The sequence below is a fragment of the Triticum dicoccoides genome, chromosome 1B, assembly GCF_002162155.2.
Source record: "Triticum dicoccoides isolate Atlit2015 ecotype Zavitan chromosome 1B, WEW_v2.0, whole genome shotgun sequence".
In the NCBI taxonomy this organism is placed as follows: domain Eukaryota; kingdom Viridiplantae; phylum Streptophyta; class Magnoliopsida; order Poales; family Poaceae; genus Triticum; species Triticum dicoccoides.
Window position 1 is genome coordinate 184,027,598 of NC_041381.1, and position 25,507 is coordinate 184,053,104.

Here is a 25,507-nt window from a genome sequence, read left to right on the forward strand (position 1 = left end):
CTGGACGAGCTGTGAGGACGGGCGGCATGCTTCCGAGGATGAGCCCGCTCCTGTGAGTCATCGGAGCCACCACGATGATACCAACGAGCCGGCCCACCGGTGACTTGCTTGCGTGCGGTGTTCTTGGTATTAGGCATCACGACCTAGGGGAGAAGGAAGACACAAATCAACACCCCACCATAGATCGAGGAATCGATGCATGAGGGAGAGAAGATAGGGCCTACCTTGGAGTAAGGAACACGGAGGAAGCCGGCGACCGGAGCGGATCAGGTACGGCCACGAAAGCTTGAGCGGAGACAGAGACAAACAGAGTAAACCGCGGCGAGGGGCGTGGCCATGTCGCGGAACCCGAGCAGAGAGCGGCCCCGGCGAGGGGCACGACGGCGTGTGGCCGCGGCAAGGAGCTGCGGGACAGGAGCGGCGGCGGTGGGGAGCAGAGGACAAGAGCGGCGGCGGTGGTGGGCAAGTGGATTAGGGTAACTGACCCGAAAATCTACCCCACGCTATATATAGGAGCCTGTGAAAACGACCGGACGACCGGATCATACGGACGACCGATGTCAAATAAAGGTCCGGATGACCGGACATGCACGGACGACCGGCGCCTGGCCCAGGAAAAAGAAGTATAACAGAGAGGTTTTTACGGACGACCGTGAGACTTCGGACGTCCGGCGCCTGGGCCAGGGATGGAGACCAGAGAGGATTTTACGGACGTACGGATAGGCCGGACGACCGGGCAGAGTTCAACAGAGAAGATTTTACGGACGTTCGGAGGTCTACGAACATCCGGGGTTTGAGAAACGCTCGGACGTCCGGTAAGCCATGGACGTCCGGCGCCAGAATTTGAGAGAGGACTAGGTGCAATTGTATGAGCTACTGATCATGATGAGGAGATGATGTATATCGTTCATAGTAAGAATTTCTTATTAAGTAACTAGTACCCTATCCCAATCAATAATAACCATATATCACTCCAATATTGTTCTAATGATACGAGTGGTGGCTACTGCCACCATGTATGAGTATACGTGACATGACACGGAAAGATTTGAACTTTGAGTGCATAATCACTACTCCATCATGGAAAGCACCATAGTTAGATGTTATGGTAGCTTTGAGAGTGTTTGTTCGGTTTATGCATTTCATAGGATGAGGATACTCATGAGTTGAGTGTCTCCCCCTACATATATGCCTACATCAAGACAAGACATTAATTTTATGCATGAATGGGTACTAGATTTCACATAATATTGTCAAGCTCCAAGATACCAAGTTCACGCCTAAGTCGACAAAACCTTGCTTGGTGAAAATATCCGCCAGTTGCAAATCTGTACCAATGTGATCAATGTGAATGTCACCCTTCTCAACATGATCTCTCAAGAAGTGATACCTAATATCAATGTGCTTGGTGCGGAGATGATCCTTGGGGTTCTCAGCAATGTTGATGGCACTTTCATTATCACATAGAAGAGGCACATGTCTATAGGTGATACCGTAATCCTTCAAAGTTTGCCTCATCCATAATAACTGAGTTGCAAAACTGGCGGTAGCAATGTATTCAGCTTCTGCGGTAGAGAGGCCAATACAATTTTGTTTCTTCGAGGACCAACTTACCAAGGAGCGTCCAAGAAACTGACATGCACCGGATGTGGACTTACGATCCACTTTGTCTCTAGCCCAATCCGCATCCCTGTACCCAATGAGATCAAACTTAACATCCTTGGGGTACCATAGACCCAACTTTGGGGTGTGAACAAGGTATCTAAGAATATTCTTAACCGCCTTATGATGACTTTCCCTAGGGGAAGCTTTAAATCTAGCACACATGCATACACTAAACATAATGTATGGTCTAGATGCACAAAGATAAAGCAATGAACCAATCATAGAGCGGTATTTAGATGGGTTGAAGGGGATACCGTTTGTGTCTTCAGTGAGTGTTATTTTGGTTGGCATGGGTGTCTTGCATGGACTAGCATCAGACATACCAAACTTCTCTAGGTTATCCTTGAGGTATTTTGCTTGAGACAAGAAAATTCCTTCTTGAAATTGTTGAATTTGAAATCCGAGGAAGAACTTCAAATCCGCATTGAGTGACATTTCAAAATTCTTGGTCATTGAAGCCGCAAACTTCTTGCACAAATGAATGTTAGGAGAACCAAAAATGATATCATCTACATAGATTTGGCATAAGATCAATTCACCCTTATCCCTCTTAGTAAAAAGAGTGGGATCGATCACCCCTCTCACAAAACCATCATCGAGTAGAAACTTCTTCAAATGATCATACCAAGCACGAGGTGTTTGTTTGAGGCCATACAAAGCCTTATGAAGTTTGTACACATAGTCTTTGTGATCGGGATCAACGAACCCAGGTGGTTGTGACACATATACTTCTTCTTGTAGAGGACCATTAAGGAAAGCACTCTTCACATCCATTTGATGTAATGTAAAGCCATTGAAAGCGGCATAAGCAAGTAAGATGCGAATGAATTCAAGACGGGCAACGGGGGCAAAGGTCTCACCAAAGTCCAAACCTTCAACTCGTGAGTACCCTTGCGCCACTAACCTTGCCTTGTTGCGGATGATTACACCATTCTCATCTTGTTTGTTCTTGAAAATCCATTTTGTTCCAATGACATTGTGCTCGGTAGGTGGCCTCTTGACTAATGACCACACTTGGTTGCATTCAAAACTGCTCAACTCTTCTTGCATAGCAACGAGCCAATCGTTGTCCATCAATGCATCTTGTACCTTGAGGGGCTCAACACTAGACACAAACGAGAAGTGAGCACAAAAGTTTGTCAAATGTTTACGAGTGGCTCTACCTTCCGATATGCCGGTGAGAATTTTGTCAACATCAACACAACCGGCCACTCGAGGCATGATGGAGGTAAGGGTTTCACGAGGTTCAACTTCATGTCCATCATCCATGTCCTCAACATATGGATCATTAATGTGTGGAGGAAGATCTTCTTGTTCATATTGCATTTGTTGAGGTTCATCATCAATGATTGGACTTTCTTGTTCTTGTCCTTGATGATGATCTTGTTCTTGAAGATTATCATGAAGAGAAAACTTGATCATCTTCTTCTACTTGGGCTAAGGGCATCAGTTGAGCAATAGGAACTTGTGAAGGTATGGGTGTTGAAGTAGTTTGATGATGTGTGAGACTTCCATCTTCTTCTTCATCATCATGAGGTTCTTGTTCCATAGGAAGAAGTGCACCAACACCCATGGTCAAAATATCTTGAGAGGAATCTTCGTCACCTGCATCACTTAGATCAACTTGCTCCCCATGGGAGCCATTAAATTCATCAAACACCACGTCACAAGTTTCTACAACACATCCATTTTATTTGTTGTAGACTCTATAGGCGTGAGAGTTTGATCCATAGCCAACAAATAGGCCCTCAATCGTTTTGGATTGAAATTTTCCTAACCATTCTCTTTTGTTGAGGATGAAACATTTGCACCCAAATACATGAAAGTACTTGACATTTGGCTTGTTCCCAGTTAGAAGCTCATATGGAGTCCTTTCCAATATAGTGCGGAGGAAAAGTCGGTTATGCATGCACTACTGATACATCTCCGTCGTATCTACTTTTCCAAACACTTTTGCCCTTGTTTTGGACTCTAACTTGTATGATTTGAATGGAACTAACCTGGACTGACGCTGTTTTTAGCAGAATTGCCATGATGTTGTTTTATGTGCAGAAAATAAAAGTTCTCGGAATGACCTAAAACTCCACGGAATATCTTAGAATAAATAATAAAAAATCCTCGCCAAAGATGAAGACCAGGGGGCCCACACCCTATCCACGAGGGTGGGGGGCGCCCCCCCTAGGGCATGCCCCCCTACCTCGTGGGCCCCTTGGTGGCCCTCCGACGCCAACTCCAACTCCATATATTGGCTTTCAGGGAGAAAAAAATCAGAGAGAAGAAATCATCGCGTTTTACGATATGGAGCAGCCGCCAAGCCCTAATCTCTCTCGGGAGGGCTGATCTGGAGTCCGTTCGGGGCTCCGGAGAGGGGATTCGTCGCCGTCGTCATCATCAACCATCCTCCATCACCAATTCCATGATGCTCACCGCCGTGCGTGAGTAATTCCATCGTAGGCTTGCTGGACGGTGATGGGTTGGATGAGATTTATCATGTAATCAAGTTAGTTTTGTTAGGGTTTGATCCCTAGTATCCACTATGTTCTAAGATTGATGTTGCTATGACTTTGCTATGCTTAATGCTTGTCACTAGGGCCCGAGTGCCATGATTTCAGATCTGAACCTATTATGTTTTCATGAATATATGTGTGTTCTTGATCCTATCTTGCAAGTCTATAGTCACCTACTATGTGTTATGATCCGGCAACCCCGAAGTGACAATAATCGGAACCACTCCCGGTGATGACCATAGTTTGAGGAGTTCATGTATTCACCATGTGCTAATGCTTTGTTCTGATTCTCTATTAAAAGGAGGCCTTAATATCCCTTAGTTTCCAATAGGACCCCGTTGCCACGGGAGGGTAGGACAAAAGATGTCATGCAAGTTCTTTTCCATAAACATGTATGAATATATTCGGAATACATGCCTACATTACATTGATGAACTGGATCTAGTTCTGTGTCACCCTATGTTATGACTGTTACATGACAAACCACATCCGGCATAATTATCCATCACTGATCCGGTGCCTACGAGTTTTCCATATACTGGTTTTTGCTTATTTACTTTTCCGTTGCTATTGTTACAATCACTACAAAATACCAAAAACATTACTTTTGTTGTCTTTACTTTTGTTACCGTTACCACCACTATCATATTACTTTGCTACTAAACACTTTGCTGCAGATACTAAGTTTCCAGGTGTGGTTGAATTGACAACTCAGCTGCTAATACTTGACAATATTCTTTGGCTCCCCTTGGGTCGAATCAATAAATTTGGGTTGAATACTCTACCCTCGAAAACTATTGCGATCCCCTATACTTGTGGGTTATCAAGACCTTTTTCTGGCGCCGTTGCCGGGGAGCATAGCTCTATTCTTTGAGTCACTTGGGATTTATATCTGCTGGACACTATGAAGAACCTGAAAGACGCTAAGACAACAATTTATCCCTCAACTACGAGGGGAGGTAAGGAACTGCCATCTAGCTCTACACTTGATTCACCTTCTGTTATGAGTAAGCTAGCGACACCTAAACCTGCTTCTGCTATGAACTCTGATATGTCGCATGTTATTGATGATGCCACTTCTGCTATGCATGATACTTATGATGAAACTACTCCTATGCTTGATACTACTGTGCCCCTTGGTGAATTTCTTGATGAGAAAATTTCTAGGTCTAAAGAAAGAGAAATTATTAAATATGAATACAATGATGAGAGTGATGATGAAAATATGCCTGCTATTCCTGAGGGTTATCTTTTTGATGCGGAATCTTCTGCAGCTATTTTTGCTTGCCAGGATAGATACGAACTTAAGAGGTTGCTAGTTAAATGGAGTAAAGAATCTTTTAGAGATAGAATGAGACCCGACCCTGCTTTTGCTACTTCACCTATTTGTGTTCCTAATAAGGATTATTATGAATTTTCTGTTGATCCAGATATAATCACTTTGGTTGAATCTGATCCTTTCTATGGCTATGTCTGAAACCGTTGTGGCACATCTTACTAAGTTAAATGATATAGCCGCCCTGTTTACTAATGATGAGAGATCGCGCTACCTTTATTTACTCAAAATATTTCTGTTCTCATTAAAGGGTGATGCTAATATATGGTTTAATTCTCTTGATCCTGGTTGTGTGCACAGTCCCCAGGATATGATCTATTACTTTTCTGCTAAATATTTCCCTGCTCATAAGAAACAAGCTGCTTTGAGGGAAATATACAACTTCGTGCAAATTGAAGAAGAGAGTCTCCCACAAGCTTGGGGGAGGCTTCTCAAGTTACTTAATGCCTTGCCTGATCATCCTCTTAAGAAACCTGAAATACTTGATATCTTTTATAATGGACTAACCGATGCTTCCAGAGATTACCTGGATAGTTGTACTAGTTCTCTTTTCAGGGAAAGAACACCGGATGAAGCTGAAATTCTATTGAATAATATGTTGACAAATGAAAATAATTGGGCACCTCCTGAGCCAGCTCGAGAGCCAATTGTTGAGCCTATTCCTAAACCAACTCCGAAGAAGAGAGGTGTTCTATTTCTCAGCCCCGAAGATATGCAAGAAGCAAAGAAATCTATGAAGGAAAAAGGTATTAAAGCCGAAGATGTTAAGAATTTACCTCCTATTGAAGAAATACACGGTCTTAATTTACCGCATGTTGAAGAAGCATATGATCTCAATACTTTATTCACTGAAGAACCTCCTGATCCCAATATCCCGACACAGGTAGTAAAGGTAAATTCTCTCTATAGATATGATAAAGCTGAAGTCCCTCCTACTAAAATTGCTAGTCAGTGCTTGGATGAGTTTGATAACTTTATGTTTAAGCAAGATGACTTTAATGCCTATTTTGGTAGACAATTAAAACAAGATGCTTATATGATTAAATGCTTGGGTGATTATATGGATGATATTAGAGGTGAACTTAAACTTGTTAGCAAACATGCTTCTATGGTTACCACTCAAGTAGAACAAGTACTTAAAGCTCAAAAAGAAGTGCTTGATGAAATGAATAGTAAGAAAAATGATTATGCTGTTAGAGTGGCTACTAGAACTGGTAGAATGACTCAGGAACCTTTGTATCCTGAAGGCCACCCTAAGAGAATCGAGCAAGATTCTTAGAGAAATGATATTGATGTACCTAGTTCTTCTAAAAGGAAGAAAAAGAAGAATGATAGGACTCTGCAAACTTCTAGTGAACCTATTGCTGAGCCACCTAAGAATCCAAATGATATTTCCATGTCTGATGCTGAAACACAATCTGGTAATGAACATGAACCTAGTGAAAATGTTAATGATGATGTTCATGATAATGCTCAACCTAGTAATGATAATGATGTAGAAGTTGAACCTGCTGTTGGTCTTGATAACCCACAATCAAGGAATCAACGTTATGATAAAAGAGACTTCGTTGCTAGGAAACATGGTAAAGAAAGGGAACCATGGGTTCAGAAACCCATGCCTTTTCCTCCGAAACCATCCAAGAAAAAGGATGATGAGGATTTTGAGCGCTTTGTTGAAATGATTAGACCCATCTTTTTGCGTATGCGATTAACTGATGTGCTCAAAACAAATCCTTATGCTAAGTATATGAAGGATATTATTACTAATAAAATAAAGATACCTGAAGCTGAAATTTCCACCATGCTTGCTAATTATACTTTTAAGGGTGGAATACCAAAGAAACTTGGAGATCCCGAAGTACCTACTATACCATGCTCCATTAAAAGAAATTATGTTAAAACTGCTTTATGTGATCTTGGAGCCGGTGTTAGTCTTATGCCTCTCTCTTTATATCGTAGACTTGACTTGAATAAGTTGACACCTACTGAAATATCTTTGCAAATGGCTGATAAATCAACTGCTATACCTGTCGGTATTTGTGAGGATGTGCCTGTTGTGGTTGCAAACGTCACTATTTTAACGGACTTTGTTATTCTTGATATTCCCGAGGATGATAGTATGTCTATTATTCTTGGAAGACTTTCCTTAATACTACAGGGGCTGTTATTAATTGCAACAAAGGCAATGCCACTTTTCATGTTAATGGTAACGAGCACACGGTACACTTTCCGAGGAAACAACCTCAAGTTTATAGTATCAACTCTATTGGGAAAATTCCATCAATCATATTTGGAGGTTTTGAATTTCCTCTCCCTACTGTCAAGAAAAAGTATGATATTCTTATTGTTGGGGATTTTCATATCCCCGTTGAGGTAACTTAGTGTTATTCGAAATTTCTCCGATTCCATGTTAATCGGAATGAGTTTGTTAACAAGACTTGATCAACCTTGTTAGTGGATTCTTTTTGATGAACATGAGATGGATGAAACTAGAAGCACAACCTTCTGTACCCTCTTTATATTTTCTGTTATTTAGTAGAAATAAAGTAAAATAGTATTTTTCTGTCTGTCTCCTGACTTATCCACTCAATATAAAAATATCCCGAAAATAAAAGTCCTCAGAATTCCATGCCAATTTAATATGATTTTTTCGGGAATATTTGAGAATTTATTGTGCAAAAATCACCGCAGGGGGAGCTGCCACCTGGTCACGAGGGTGGAGGGCGCGCCCTACCCCCTGGGCGCGCTCCCCTACCTCGTGGGCCCATGGTGGCCCTCCTCCACTTATCCCTGCACACATCTTCTTCCTCTGCCTCACACAAACACGAAAAACCAACACAAGCACGAGTTCCAGCCCCGGTTGCTGTGATTTTTGATCTCCTTGCTCAAAGCACCTCTCGCAAAACTGCTTGGGGAGATTGTTCCTTGGTATGTGACTCCTCCATTGGTCCAATTAATTTTTGTTCTAGTGCTTTATTCATTGCAAATTTATGTTGTTAAGGTGACCATGTTCTTGAGCTTGCATGCCAAATTTATATGGTTCCAAGTAGTTCTAATGCTTGATATAGGTCCTAGGCACTTGTGGGAGTAGTTGCTATCAATTTTATTGAAGTTGGTTCACTTTTATTTGAAGTTACTAAAAATTTCAGATTGTTTCAGAAATAATGAAGAGACTTTTGGGGGGCTCGTCGAGCCGAAGCTCGAAGGAAAAACAAAAGGAAGAAGAACAAAAGCCGAAATTTAATTTGCCTCACACCGCAGAGGTCCGGCCGTGTGAATGGCCTTCCGATGACTTCTTGAGGAGAGCTGGGATTTATGAGGATTTCTATTTATTGATTGAGAATGTTGGCCTCACCGACTTCCTCCACGACCAACGTCATCAGTATCTCTTACTCACAAATACTTTTGTGCAAAACTTCTACTTTTTCCCTAAGAATTCACATCCATCAGTAGAGTTTCATTTATATGACGTTGTTAAGAGGATGCCATTAGCTGAATTTTGCGAGGTTTGAATAATACCCTTTGAGGGCACCTTGGATGAACCACACCGTAACGAAGTAGAAGCTTTTATTAACACTATCACGGTGGGAGAAACCAGGAAGGTTTCTGATGCAAGAATACTAGCATACATTTTCCTGTTTTACGCTACTTTGCCTTATTTGCTAGTTGTTGCTTGATAGGTCACGGAAACTCTGGAAACCTTAGTGTTCCTGATGTTATCATTTTGTTCCATGGTTTATACCGCAATAACTCTGTTAGTATGGGTGGAATTGTTGCTAGACGGTTAAGTCTGAACCATACTAAGGGCCCCGTCTTTGGAGGCATTTATGCTTCACGCCTAGTTGAATATTTTGAAATACCTATTAGGCATGAGGAGAAAGAGGAAACATCCCTGCCCCGTGCTTATTTAGATTATAAGAGTATGCTAGTGCATGACTTTCTTGTTAAGAGTCGTGAAGGGGAGCTCAAATATAAATTGTACTTTGATAAACATCACCCTGAGACTATTACTTTGCCTGCTCCCTCTTTGTTTAACTTGTCCGCAGGTCCTCACATTGTTCCGTGGGTGGCCATTCAAGCCTATCGAAATCCTGCACCCGCCCCGGAACCGGAGCCACGAGATGAGCCTCCACGACAGTCTGTTTATTCTTGGGATCCAGAGGTGGTTGCCAGCCAGTGGCAGTCAGAGTCTTCTTCATCGTAGTATGACCCCAGCTTCACCTACGGGTATCCGCCAGGCCATCCCTGGCAATAGACCAACTTAGGCCAAAAGCCTAAGCTTAGGGGAGTACGTATTTCCCATCGACATTACATTCATGTTCACACACACTCATTGCTAGATGTCGGTGTTCATACGCTTTCACTGTAATATCCATGCTAGTTTATTTTCTTTTTCCTACTTTCTTTTTGTGTGTTTGATAAACCTTAAGAAAAAATATATATTAGTAGTAGTTTATTTCTTTGCTGTAGTAATTAAAAAAGAAAACCCAAAAATATTTCCCCGTTCTTCTTTTGCTTGTTGGGAGCTTTCCCGTGTAAATAATTTTTATTTCTTTTCTTTTCTTTGGGGGTCAGTAGGAGAAGATCATGATAAAATTGTTGAAGTGGCTCTTATATGCATGACTGTTTATCTAATTTAGAGCCAATATTACTTGTCTTCTCCTGTCTATTGGATGCTTGCAGATTCCAGCTTAGTCCAATGCACATGCACTCTTATTATTATTCACCTTGTTCGGTCGTGCAAGTGAAAGGAAATAATGATGATATATGATGGACTTATTGGGTTGAGAAAAGCTGGTATGAACTCGACCTCTCTTGTTTTTGTAAATATGATGATTCATCGTTCCTAAGTTAGCTATTATGAAGTAAACATATTTGCAATGACATTTAGAGATTATAGTTACTTGTGCCATGCTTGATTAGCCATGAGTTATAATGGTTTACCTTGCATGCCAACATGTTACTAGAATAATTATGATGTGGTATGATGGGATGGTATCCTCCTTTAAATGAATTGAGTGACTAGACTTGGCACATGTTCACGCATGTAGTTGAATCAAATCAACATAGCCTTCATGATATTTATGTTCATGGTAGATTATATCCTATTCATGCTTGTATTCGGTGTAAATTAGTTTTAATGCATGTTTTCTACTATTGTCGCTCTCCCAGTTGGTCGCTTCCCAGTCTTTTGCTAGCCTTCACCTGTACTAAGCGGGAATACTGCTTGTGCATCCAAACTCCTTAAACCCCAAAGTTGTTCCATATGAGTCCACTATACCTACCTATATGCGGTATTTACCTGCCGTTCCAAGTAAATTTGTATGTGCCAAACTCCAAACCTTTAAATGAAATTTGGTTTTGTATGCTCGAGCAGCTCACGTTTCAACTAGGGCTGCCCTTATATTCCATGTTAGGCGGTTATTCTCAAGAGGAGTGGACTCCGCTCCTCATTCATGAGAAAATGGCTGGTCTCCGGGATGCCCAGTCCCATGCTTTATGCAAACTAAATCAAAATAATTGCAAACAAAACTCCCCCTGGGACCCATTGAATGTTGGAGGCACTCGTTGTTTCGAGCAAGCCATGGATTGATGCCTGTGGAGGAGGGGGAGTATAAACTTTACCATTCTGTTTGGGAACCGCCTATAATTTGTTTAGCATGGAAGATATCGTCATCTCATAGTTGTTGCGTTGACAGTAAAAGTATGCCGCTCAAAATGTTATTCAATATCTATTTTAAAACCGAGCTCTGGCACCTCTACAAATCCCTGCTTCCCTCTGTGAAGGGCCTATCTATTTACTTTTATGTTGAGTCATCATCCTTCTTATTAAAAAGCACCCGCTGGAGAGCACACTGTCGTTTGCATTCATTATAATTGGTTTACATTGGGTATGACTTGACTGGATCTCTTTTACCATGAATTACAATGTTTAGTCAGTCCTTGATCTTTAAAGGTGCTCTGCATTTATGTTTTGCGGTCTCAGAAAGGGCTAGCGAGATACCATTTTGTTTTATCATGTTATGATTATTTTGAGAAAGTGTTGTCATCCGAGTTTTGTTATTATAGCTCGCTAGCTGATTATGTTATTGATATGAGTAATTGTGAGACCTTTGTGTTATTATTAGTATGGTTAGTCATAATATTTGCTAAAACTTGAATGCTGGCTTTTCATGTTACAACAACAAGAGCAAACAAAGTTTGTAAAAGTTTTTCTTTTTCTCTTTCAGTTTGTCAACTGAATTGCTTGAGGACAAGCAAGGGTTTAAGCTTGGGGGAGTTGATACGTCTCCGTCGTATCTACTTTTCCAAACACTTTTGCCCTTGTTTTGGACTCTAACTTGTATGATTTGAATGGAACTAACCCGGACTGACGCTGTTTTCAGCAAAATTGCCATGATGTTGTTTTATGTGCAGAAAATAAAAGTTCTCAGAATGACCTAAAACTCCATGGAATATCTTAGAATAAATAATAAAAAATCCTCGCCAAAGATGAAGACCAAGGGGCCCACACCCTGTCCACGAGGGTGGGGGGCGCCCCCTAGGGCGCCCCCTACCTCGTGGGCCCCCTGGTGGCCCTCCGACGTCAACTCCAACTCCATATATTGGCTTTCGGGGAGAAAAATCAGAGAGAAGAAATCATCACGTTTTACGATACGGAGCCGCCGCCAAGCCCTAATCTCTCTCGGGAGGGCTGATCTGGAGTCCGTTCGAGGCTCCGGAGAGGGGGATTCGTCGCCGTCGTCATCATCAACCATCCTCCATCACCAATTCCATGATGCTCACCGCCGTGTGTGAGTAATTCCATCGTAGGCTTGCTGGACGGTGATGGGTTGGATGAGATTTATCATGTAATCAAGTTAGTTTTGTTAGGGTTTGATCCCTAGTATCCACTATGTTCTAAGATTGATGTTGCTATGACTTTGCTATGCTTAATGCTTGTCACTAGGGCCCGAGTGCCATGATTTCAGATCTGAACCTATTATGTTTTCATGAATATATGTGTGTTCTTGATCCTATCTTGCAAGTCTATAGTCACCTACTATGTGTTATGATCCGGCAACCCCGAAGTGACAATAATCTGAAGCACTCCCGGTGATGACCATAGTTTGAGGAGTTCATGTATTCACCATGTGCTAATGCTTTGTTCCAGTTCTATATTAAAAGGAGGCCTTAATATCCCTTAGTTTCCAATAGGACCCCGCTGCCACGGGAGGGTAGGACAAAAGATGTCATGCAAGTTCTTTTCCATAAGCACGTATGACTATATTCGGAATACATGCCTACATTACATTGATGAACTGGAGCTAGTTCTGTGTCACCCTATGTTATGACTGTTACATAACAAACCACATCCGGCATAATTATCCATCACTGATCCGGTGCCTACGAGTTTTCCATATACTGGTTTTCGCTTATTTACTTTTCCGTTGCTACTGTTACAATCACTACAAAATACCAAAACATTACTTTTGTTGTCTTTACTTTTGTTACCGTTACCACCACTATCATATTACTTTGCTACTAAACACTTTGCTGCAGATACTAAGTTTCCAGGTGTGGTTGAATTGACAACTCAGTTGCTAATATTTGAGAATATTCTTTGGCTCGCCTTGTGTCGAATCAATAAATTTGGGTTGAATACTCTACCCTCGAAAACTATTGCGATCCCCTATACTTGTGGGTTATCAACTACACACACGATCTTTCTCAAAAGAGACATTGGTTAGTCCAAGTATGTGATTCCCTTTTAAGAGATCTTGAAAATTTCTCATGCCGACATGGGCTAGCCGGCGATGCCATAGCCACCCCTTGTCGGCCTTGGCCATTAGACAGGTTGCATGGAATGTGCTCTCTTTCGAGAAATCAACCATGTAAAGGTTGCCATCCAACTCTCCAACAAAGGCCACTTCAAGAGTATCTCTCTTAAAGGCTTTCACATCCGTTAGTCCAAAGAGTGTATCATAACCAACAGATGCCAATTGGCGAACAGAAAGTAAATGGTATTTAAGGGATTGGACAAGCATGACATTTGCAAGAGACATGTCATTTGTGATAGCCACCTTGCCCAACCCGAGTACCTGTCCTTTTGAACATCCACCAAACATAATGCTCATGAAAGGTTGAATAGCTTCCATGAAATCGTAGAGCAATTTGCTATCTCCGGTCATGTGATTTGTACATCCACTATCAATCACCCATTTCACTCCAACGGAGAAGTCAACCTACACACAATTAAGACTTGGTTAGAGGCACCCATTTTGCAATGGGACCTCTCAAGTTAGTCACAAGGGTCTTAGGGACCCAAATAGCATAGAACCAGAATGCATTTCGAGGACCAACAAATTTTGCATAAACTTCTCCATCCTTGGTCTTACGAAGTACATAGGATGGAGGCATGAACTCTTTAGGCTTGTTGAGAGTGGGCATGCCCCATGTGGCCTTCCCACTCACAACCTTACCTTTCTCCTTGTGCCCTTCTGGTACAAATGTTTCCTTTAGAGGGGTTGTGCACTTTTGAGAGGACGTCTTCTTCTTGCTTGTGCTTGGGTCAAACCCAAGTGTCTCTTTGGCAAACACCTCATTGTGTTGACTCAATATCTCATCAAGATTCTTTTTCCCTTGAGCACATGTCATGAGACCTTTCTCGATTTGAGCCTTGAGAAAGCGATTTTCCTCAAGAATAGATGTTAGATCACTACTAGAGTTAGTAGTAAAATCATCAACAATGATAATAGGAGAAGAATAAGCCTTGGCTAGAGTTTCAATATAAGTAAGTTTGAGCGTTTCAAAAATCTTTGTAAGAATGGTGAGCTCTCCTTCCTTAGTCTTGAGAGACACGGATAGAAGCTCACAATCCTTAGAGAGAGAAGCATGAGACTTCACAAGCTTACTTTTATCATTCATCAACTCTTCGCACGAGTCAATAGCCTTTTTCAAGGAGGCAAGATCATTAGTATGAACATCAATATTTGCACCAATTTTTAAGCATAGTTCATCATTTCGTGCTTCCTCATATTGGACTTTCCGCTCAAGGATTTCACATTTTTCCTTTTCCTCGGTGACGAGGGTTTCGAGTTCCTTAATGGTGATGGTGTGCTTACTCACCATCTCCATAAGCATGCGAAACATAGTGAGCTTATTTCCTTTGAGGGAGCACATGAACTTATTAAGTTTAGCAAGCATAGGATCATCTAGATCATCATCCTCATAGCTATCCTCCGCATCAAGATACTCATCACTAGGAGTAGAAGGAGTGAAACTAGGAGGATTTGATCATGGAGTTACCTTGACCTTGTCAAGAGAGCTTTGGTCCTCTCCATCTTCTACCACGGCCTTTGCCATTAGACACTTGTGAGCGTTGCCCTTGTAATCCTTCATGTACTTGTAGGTGACCACATCACCACTCTTGTTTACTAACCTCAAAGTGTTTTGAGAGTCTTGAGCAACTCCAGCAACACCACTAACATCATCCGGATCGGATTCTTCTTGAGCAACCATTGCTTTCCCATCTCTCTTCTTGAGCTTGGAGTTCAAAGGATTTGGCAACTTCTTCTTAGGAAGGGTCTTGGGAAACCTTGGTTTATCTTCTCTCTTCTCATAAGGGCACTCATTTGAGTGGTTGGTTTCCTCACAGTTGTAGCATTTTCTTACTTTCTTCTTTTGAAATCTTCCCTTGAATTTTCCCGCGCTAAAGTTCTTGACAAAGAGAGCCATGTCTTCATATGAAGGACCCTCATCGGATTCAATCTCATAACCATCTTCATCATCATATTCTTCTTCTTCTTCTTCACTTTGCTCATCTTCACATACAAACTTGGCCTTCAATGCAAGATTGATCTTTGATGATGGGGTACCATGCATGGCAAGATGTTTTGTGGCATTAGCCTTTGACTCTTCAAATAGTTGGAAGGTGGATATGATGTCATCTGTAGTCATTTCCTTGAAGGTATTGTGTTGTATTATGTCCCACACCATTTGATGGTGATATGGAGCAAGAGCATGAAGCAACTTATCCACAAGGAATCGCTTAGTCATGTTGAATCCATCTTGTGTCTTGTCACACTCACATGACTCAATGTCGGCAGTGAGTGTCATGAGATGCTCATGGAGTTGATTGGGGGTTTCACCTTTCTCCATACAATTTTTTTGCAATTGCCCCTTGGCAATTTCATATTGAGAACTCCGGAGGGTAGAGGTGCCAGTCTTGGATCTTATAACACTTTCCCATAGTTCCTTGGCACTTGTGATGTGTATGAACGGTCTCCTTTGCTTTTCATCCATACCTCTCCTTATACACATGATTGCAGTGTCATTGAGATTCTTGTCATAAATTTCTCTTGGTGTAGGGTTCTTTGGATCAACCACATGATAGCCATACTCCAAGATCTCCAGCATCTCATCATTTCCATGTCGAAGATGATCCTGCATAGCAACTCTCCACAAAGCAAAATCGGAAGTGGCACTAAGTAAAGGAGGTTTGCCTTGAGGATTATATCTTGGTTTCTCAACCTGAGGTCTTGCATAAAGCCAAGGAACACTGGTGTCTTCATTGCTAGGAGGTTGTTGACCAAGTGACGGAGTAGGCACGATTGGCCTCGAAGTCGCACCACCCGAGAGTGGTGCAAGCACCATGGACAACATGGCTAATCTTAGTTGGACCAAGGCCTCAAGAGAAGCCTCATGCTCCTCTTTTTGCTTAGAAAGGGCCCGTTCCAGATCCTCAGATGTAAAGGACTTGACTTCAGAAGAAGCCTCACCTTTATCCTTCGGATCTGCATCCAGGGGAGTCCCATCCGGGTTCATCTCGCTCTAGGGCGGTTAAGCCACGAGAATAGAGCATGAGGCTCTGATACCAATTGAAAGGATCGATATGGACCTAGAGGGGGGGGGGTGAATAGGTACAATTACAAATTTTAATTATTCCTTAGCAATTTTAGGCAATGATGCGGAATATGAAGGTGAGCCTAACAATTGCAAGTGAGTACTAAGTACTAAGCAAGTAACACAAGCACACAAGTAAGCAACCTCAATATGATGTAAGTAAGTGCAAAGAGACAAGTAACCACAAGTAGAGAGTTAGGGTTAGGAATAAACGCAACTCCGGGAGGCGAGGATGTATGCCGATGTTCACTTCCTTGGAGGGAAGCTAGTCACCGTTAGAGAGGTGGATGTTACCACGAAGGCACACCAACGCCACGAAGTCTCACCCTATTCTCCCTTTGAGACAACACCATGGAGGCGTTTCCCAACCACTAATGGTAGACCTTGGGGTGATCTCCAAACCCTTACAAACTTTCCGGGGGTAATCACAATGGTTGATTCCTCTCTGAAAGACTCCTACCGCCTAGGAGTCTCCAACCTCCAAGAGTAATAAGAACGTTGGGGAAAAGCTTAAGACTTGCTAAAATCACAAATTCCTTTTGTGCAAAGAAAGAGAAGGAGTGGATCTATCACTTGATCGGAGAACTTCTCTCGAAGACTCCTAAATCACTTGGGGATCTAGGATTTAATGTAGGTGATTGAGAGAGAGAGTGAAGAGTGTTCTTGGCAAGTTCAAAGTGAATGGTCAACCATATCCCGTGGAGGGGAGAGGTATATATATAGTGGGTATGTAAAAGTGACCGCTTGGGGACACTTTAATGCACAGGACAGGTCGGACGCCCGGACCACACCGGACGTCCGGTGGCACAAATGAGTCCGGACGTCCGAAACTTATCGGTCGTCCGGCCACTGGAAATATATAAGCCACGGATCGGTGCACAGGATACGGACGTCCGAGACGTGCCGGACGTCCGGAGCACGGAAGACCGGAGAACCCCAGGAATCCGTAAATATGGTTATGTGGTGAAAGTGTCGGACGTCCGGAGGTCGGACATACGGAGAGTTCCGAAAATCCGTAAATATCATTCTGTAAAGGAACACCGGATGACCGGAGGGAGCCAGACGTCCGGACAACTGAGAGAGATCGGACGTCCGTAGAGTACCGGACGTCCGGAGAGAAAGAATAGGAGTTGTGGGTTTTGAGCAAGTCTTTAACTAGATCCAACGATCCCCTCTTAATAGTGCGGGATCCCTATACTCAAGAACAAACCGTAAATGAAGTCAATGTCTTGTATCTCCATTCTTGAGTTATATGCATGTCATCCCAGTCATGATCCACACACATGGTCTTTGGGACATAATCCTGAGATATACTTGATAAACATGATTAGTCCCTGACATACATGTTGTCATCAACATCAAAATATGATTAAGGGCATGATTGCACTTTCAGTTGCTACTCAAGCTGAGCAAGTACTTAAGGCTCAAGATGATTTGCTTGATGAATTAAATAATAAATATGACTTCGCTATTAGAGTGGCTACTAGAACTGGTAGAATGACTTAGGAACCTTTGTATCCTGAAGGCCACCCTAAGAGAATCGATCAAGATTCTCAGAGTAATAATTTAGAAGCACCTAGTTCTTCCAAAAAGAAGAAAAATAAAGACGATAGGACTTTGCATGCTTCTAGTGAACCTGTTGTAGACACACCTGAGAATCCCAATGATATTTCTGTTTCTGATGCTCAAACACAATCAGGTGATGAACATGAACCTAGTGATAATGTTAATGATAATGTTCATGTTGATGCTCAAACTACCAAAAAAATGTAGGGATTGAACCTGCTGTTGATCTTGATAACCCACAATCAAAGAATCAACGTTATGATAAGAGAGATTTTGTTGCTAGGAAGCATGGTAAAGAAAGAGAACCATGGGTTCAGAAACCCATGCCCTTTCCTCCTAAACCATCCAAGACCAAGGATGATGAGGATTTTGAGCACTTTGCTGAAATGATTAGACCTATCTTCTTACGTATGCGCTTAACTGATATGCTTAAAGTAAATCCTTATGCTAAGTATATGAAGGATATCATTACAAATAAAAGAAAGATACCGGAAGCTGAAATTTCCACCATGCTTGCTAATTATACTTTTAAGGGTGGAATACCAAAGAAACTTGGAGATCCAGGGGTACCAACCATACCATGCTCCATTAAAAGAAATTATGTTAAAACTGCTTTATGTGATCTTGGAGCCGGTGTTAGTGTTATGCCTCTCTCTTTATATCGTAGACTTGAATTGAATAAGTTGACACCTACTGAAATATCTTTGCAAATGGCCGATAAATCAACTGCTATACCTGTCGGTATTTGTGAGGATGTGCCTGTTGTGGTTACAAATGTCACTATCTTAACGGACTTTGTTATTCTTGATATTCCCGAGGACGATAGTATGTCGATTATCCTTGGTAGACCTTTTTTGAATACTGCAGGGGCTGTTATTGATTGCAACAAAGGCAATGTCACTTTTCATGTTAATGGTAATGAGCATACGGTACACTTTCCAAGGAAACAACCTCAAGTTCATAGCATCAATTATATTGGAAAAAGTCCAACTATCATTATTGGAGGTTTTGAATTTCTTCTTCCTACTGTCAAGAAAAAGTATGATATTCTTATTATTGGGGATGTTCATATCCCCGTTGAGGTAACTTAGTGTTATTCAAAATTTCTCCGGTTCCGTGTTATTTGGAATGAGTTTGTTAACAAGACTTGATCAACCTTGTTAGTCGATTCATTTTGATGATCATGAGATGGATGAAACTAGAAGGCACAACCTTCTGTACCCTCTTTTTACTTTATGTTATTTAGATTAAATAAAGCAAAATAGTATTATCCGTCTATTTTCTGAATTATCTGTGCAATAAAAAAATATCCCGAAAATAAAAGTGCTCCAAATGCCCTGCAAATTTAGTATGATTTTTTATGGAATATTTGAGGATTTTAGGCACTTAAAACACTGCAGGAGGGGCAAGCACCTAGCCACGAGGGTGGAGGGCGCGCCCACACCCCTGGGCGCGCCCCCCTATCTCATGGGCCCACGGTGGCCCCCCTCCACTTATTCCCGCACCCACACACTCCATCTTCTTCCCGAAAAAATCCCCATCCAGCTCAAGCACGAGTTCTAGCTCATTTTGCTGCGATTTTCGATCTCTTTGCTCAAAGCTCCATTCACAAAACTGCTTTGGGAGATGGTTGCTTGGTATGTGACTCCTCCATTGGTCCAATTAGTTTTTGTTCTAGTGCTTTATTCGTTGAAAACTTTTGCTGCATAGGTGACCATGTTCTTGATCTTGCATGTTAAATTTATGAGGTCCCAAGTAATTCTAATGCATGATATCGGCTCTAGGCACTTGTAGGGGTAGTTGCTACCAATCTTGTTTAGTTTTATTCAATTTTATTTTGAAGTTACTAAAATATCACAAATTTTTCAGAAAAGAAATATGTCTAGCAGAATGTATCAAGGTGGTTCTTCAATAAAGAAAGGACCTAGGCTTGCTATGCATGAGCAAGACGATGAATTACCGAGGGACACAGAAGTACGAGCTTGTGAGTAGCCATCAGACGATTTTATGGTCAAAGCAGGCTTTAAGGAGGAATTTGACGCATATGTGTGCAATGCCGATCTTGAGGACTTCTTACAAGATAAGTATCCCCAGTACTATCTATTGACTGATTCATTTGTGAGAAGGTTTAAATATAAATGTTCACATAATTCTTAGAGTGTCCTGTTCGATATTTATGATAAATCTTATACCATGGACTTAGAGGATTTTACAACTGCTTGCAAACTTCCGCAGTGGGGCAATGTTAATGATCCTCACAAATCTGAATTTAGAGACTTTCTTGCTAGTATTACCGTGGGAGAATCTAGGGATATAGCACAAGCTACCATAGGGAGCATTCATTTTCCTGCTGTACATTATTTTGCTCTCTTCATTGGTAGATGCATTAATGGTAAAGATGAAGCATGTCATATGTGTGTCCCTAACCTTTGCGTCCTCAAGAGCGCTGTGTTAGGTTATAAAGATTATAACTTGGGGGCAATAGTTGCACGTAGGTTGCATAATAATGGTAGGGCTGGAGATTTATTTGGAGGAATTTATGCGACCCGTGTGGCTAATTATCTTGGTATAGTCCCACGAGAGGGGGATATGGTGTTACCTCCTGCTTATTTAGATTATGACGCTATGGTCAAACATCATTTTCTTAGGAGGAATGAACAATTCCTCCAGTATTGACTAATCTTTGACAAACATAGCTCTGTCCATGTTACTCTTCCTGCTCCTTTCCTTTTTGATTACCAGGCAAAAGGAAGATATGTTGTTACGAGGGAGGAAGCAGCTGAACACGAGGGGAGAGCGGAGGCGGCTCGCCAACAATGCTGCAGCTCAGGAGGCATTTGCTGCTGCATCTCAATACGACCCCAGTTACAACTACGAATATCAGCCAGGCTACCCTTGGCCATAAACCAACTTAGGCCAAAAGCCTAAGCTTGGGGGAGTACGTATTTCTCACCGACTTTACATTCATGTTCACACACTATTCTAGTCGTCGGTGCTCATACTCTTTCATTGTATTATCCATGCTAGTTTAATTTTCTTTTTCTAGCCTTTTTCTTGTGTGTTTGATAAACCTTAAGAAAAACCAAAAAAATTTAGTTAGTTTAATTCCCATGCTTGCAGTAGAAATTAAAATGAAAACCCAAAAAGATTTCTCGTTCTTCTTTTACTTGTTGGGAGCTTTCCCGTGTAAATAGTTTTATTTTCTTTTCTTTCCTTTGGGGGTCGAGAGTAGAAGATCATATTGAAAATGTTTAGTGGCTCTCATATGCATGATTGTTTATTTAACTTAGAGCCCATATTACCTTGTCTTCTCTCTTGAGTTGAATGCTTGTAGATTCGAGCTTAGTCCAATGCACGTGCACTATTATTATTACACACATCGTTCGGTCGTGCAAGTGAAAGGCAATAATGACGATATATGATGGACTGATTGAGATGAGAAAAGCTGGTATGAACTCGACCTCTCTTGTTTTTGTAAATATGATGAGTTCATCATTCCTGATTCAGCTTATTATGAAGTAAACATATTTGCAATGACATTTAGAGATTATACTTACTTGTGCCATGCTTGATTAGCTATGAGTTATAATGGTTTACACTTGCATGCCAACATGCTATTAAAATGATTATGATGCGGTATGATGGGATGGTATCCTCCTTCGAATGAATTGAGTGACTCGACTTGGCACATGTTCATACATGTAGTTGAAACAAATCAACATAGCCTTCACGATATTTATGTTCATGGTAGATTATATCCTACTCATGCTTGTACTCGGTGTGAATTAATTTTAATGCATGTTCATGACTGTTGTCGCTCTCTCAGTTGGTCGCTTCCTAGTCTTTTGCTAGCCTTCACATGTACTAAGCGGGAATACTGCTTGTGCATCCAAACTCCTTAAACCCCAAAGTTATTCCATATGAGTCCACCATACCTTCCTATATGCGGTATCTACCTGCCGTTCCAAGTAAATTTGTATGTGCCAAACTCCAAACCTTCAAATGAAATTCTGTTTTGTATGCTCAAGCAACTCATGTTTCAACTAGGGCTGCCTATATCTTCCATGCTAGATGGGTTATTCTCAATAGCAGTGGACTCCTCTCCTCATTCACGAGAAAGGGCCGGTAACCGGGATGCCCAGTCCCATGATCCAAAAAGATCAAAGCAAATCAATATAATTAAACAAAACTCCCCCAGGGCTGTTGTTAGTTGGAGGCACTCGTTGTTTCGAGCAAGCCATGGATTGATGCTTGTTGGTGGTGGGGGAGTATAAACTTTTACCATTCTGTTTGGGAACCGCCTATAATGCATGTAGTATGGAAGATACATCCATCTCATAGTTGTTACGTTGACAGTGAAAGTATGCCGCTCAAAATGTTATTCCTCTGTATTTTAAAATCGAGCTCTGGCACCTCTACAAATCCTTGCTTCCCTCTGCGAAGGGCCTATCTATTTACTTCTATGTTGAGTCATCACCTTCTTATTGAAAAGCACCCGCTGGAGAGCACACTGTCATTTGCATTCATTACTATTGGTTTATATTGGGTATGACTTGACTGGATCTCTTTTACCATGAATTACAATGTTTAGCCAGTCCTTGATCTTTAAAGGTGCTCTGCATTTATGTTTTGCGGTCTCAGAAAGGGCTAGTGAGATACCATTTTGTTATATCATGTTATGATTGTTTTGGGAAAGTGTTGTCATCTGAGTTTTATTATTATCACTTGCTAGTTGATTATGCCATTGATATGAGTAATTGTGAGGCCTATGTGTTATTGTGAGTATGGCTAGTTCATAATACTTGCTGAAAACCTGAATGCTGGCTTTACATGTTTACAACGACAAGAGCAAATAGAGTTTGTAAAAGTTTTCCTTTATCACTTTCAGTTTATCAACGGAATTGCTTGAGGACAAGCAAAGGTTTAAGCTTGGGGGAGTTGATACTTCTCCAACGTATCTACTTTTCCAAACACTTTTGCCCTTGTTTTGGACTCTAACTTGCATGATTTAAATGAAACTAACCCGGACTGACGCTGTTTTCAGTAGAACTGCCATGATGTTGTTTTATGTGTAGAAAACAAAAGTTCTCGGAATGACCTGAAAATCCACGGAGATAAGTTTTGGAAAATATAAAAAATACTGGCGAAAGAATCAAGACCAAGGGGCCCACAACCTGTCCACGAGGGTGGGGGTGCGCCCTCCCACCTGGGCGCCCCCCTATCTCGTGGGCCCCCTGACGCTCCACCGACCTCAACTCCAACTCCATATATTCCGTTTCACGGAGAAAAAAAATCAAAGAGAAAGTTTCATCGCGTTTTACGATACGGAGCCGCCGCCAAGCCCTAATCTCTCTCGGGAGGGCTGATCTGGAGTCCGTTCGGGGCTCCGGAGAGGGGGATTCATCGCCGTTGTCATCATCAACCATCCTCCATCACCAATTTCATGATGCTCACCGCCGTGCGTGAGTAATTCCATCGTAGCCTTGCTAGACGGTGATGGGTTGGATGAGATTTACCATGTAATCAAGTTAGTTTTGTTAGGGTTTGATCCCTAGTATCCACTATGTTCTGAGATTGATGTTGCTATGACTTTGCTATGCTCAATGCTTGTCACTAGGGCCCGAGTGCCATGATTTCAGATCTGAACCTATTATGTTTTCATGAATATATGTGTGTTCTTGATCCTATCTTGCAAGTCTATAGTCACCTATTATGTGTTATGATCCAAAAACCCGGAAGTGACAATAATCGGGATACTTCTCGGTGATGACCGTAGTTTGAGGAGTTCATGTATTCACTATGTGCTAATGCTGTGTTCCGGTTCTCTATTAAAAGGAGGCCTTAATATCCCTTAGTTTCCACTAGGAACCCGCTGCCACGGGAGGGTAGGACAAAAGATGTCATGCAAGTTCTTTTCCATAAGCACGTATGACTATATTCAGAATACATGCCTACATTACATTGATGAACTGGAGCGAGTTCTGTGTCACCCTATGTTTTAGCTATTACATGAGGAATCGCATCCGGCATAATTATCCATCACTGATCCAATGCCTACGAGCTTTTCACATCTTGTGTTTCGCTATTTACTTTTCCGTTGCTACTGTTACAACTACTACAAAAACTATTATCTTTACTTTTGCCACTGTTACCATTACTATCATATTACTTTGCTACTAAATACTTTGCTGCAGATACTAAGTTATCCAGGTGTGGTTGAATTGACAACTCAACTGCTAATACTCAATAATATTCTTTGGCTCCCTTGTGTCTAATCAATAAATTTGGGTTGAATACTCTACCGTCGAAAGCTGTTGCGGTCCCCTACACTTGTGGGTTATCACTCCACACATCGACAGCTATCCAGCATGCATCTAGTGTATTAAGTTCGTGGAAAAAGAAGTAATGCAATAAGAACGATGACATGATCTAGACAAGATCTATTCATGTAGGAATAGACCCCATCTTTTTATCCTTAATGGCTATGATACATACGTGTCATGTCTCCTTCTGGCACTGAGAATAATCACCGCAAGATTGAACCCATCAAAAAGCACCTCTTCCCATTGCAAGAAAAATCAATCTAGTTGGCCAAACCAAACAAAAGTTTCATAGAAGAAATACAAGGCTATAAAGATCATGCATATAAGAGTTCAACAAAGACCCAAATAATATTCATGGATAGATCTTATCATAAACTCACAATTCATCAGATCCCAACAAACACACTGCAAAAAGTAATTACATCAAATAGATCTCCAAGAACATCGAGGAGAACACTGTATTGAGAATCAAAAAGAGAGAAGAAGCCATCTAGCTACTACCTACGGACCCGTAGGTCTGTGGTAAACTAATCACGCATCACCGGAGGAGCACCAATGAGGATGATGAACCCCTCCGTGATCGTTTCCCCCTCCGGCAAGGTGCCAGAATAGGGATCTAGATTGGATCTCGTGGTTCTAGAACTTACGACGGCTGGAATTGTGTTTTGTCGACTCCCCTAGGGTTTCTGGAATAGTATTTATAGAGCTGAGAGGCGGTGGAGAAGCTTCTCGTGGGCTCCACAAGGCACCAGGGCGCGCCCAGGGCCTCTGGCGTGCCCTAGTATCTTGTGGGCCCCACAGGCCTCCTCTAGTACACCTCCTGGGCTCCCTGGGTCTCTTTTGGGCAGAAAAAATCTCCAAAAAGTTTCCCTGCATTTGGACTTCGTTTGATATGGATATTCTGCAAAGTAAAAAAAAGCAAAAAACAACTGGCACTAGGCACTATGTCAATAGGTTAGGCCAAAAAATGATATAAAGTTGCTAGTAAATGAATATAAAACATCCAAGATTGATAATATAACAGCATGGAACAATACAAAATTATAGATACATTGGAGACGGATCACTAAGACATGGTACAATACTCTTTCCCTGGTTGTGTGCATAGTCCCCAAGATATGATATATTACTTCTATGAAAAATATTTTCCCGCTCATAAGAAACAAGCTGCCTTACATGAAATATTTAACTTTGTGCAAATTAACGAAGATAATCTGCCTCAAGCT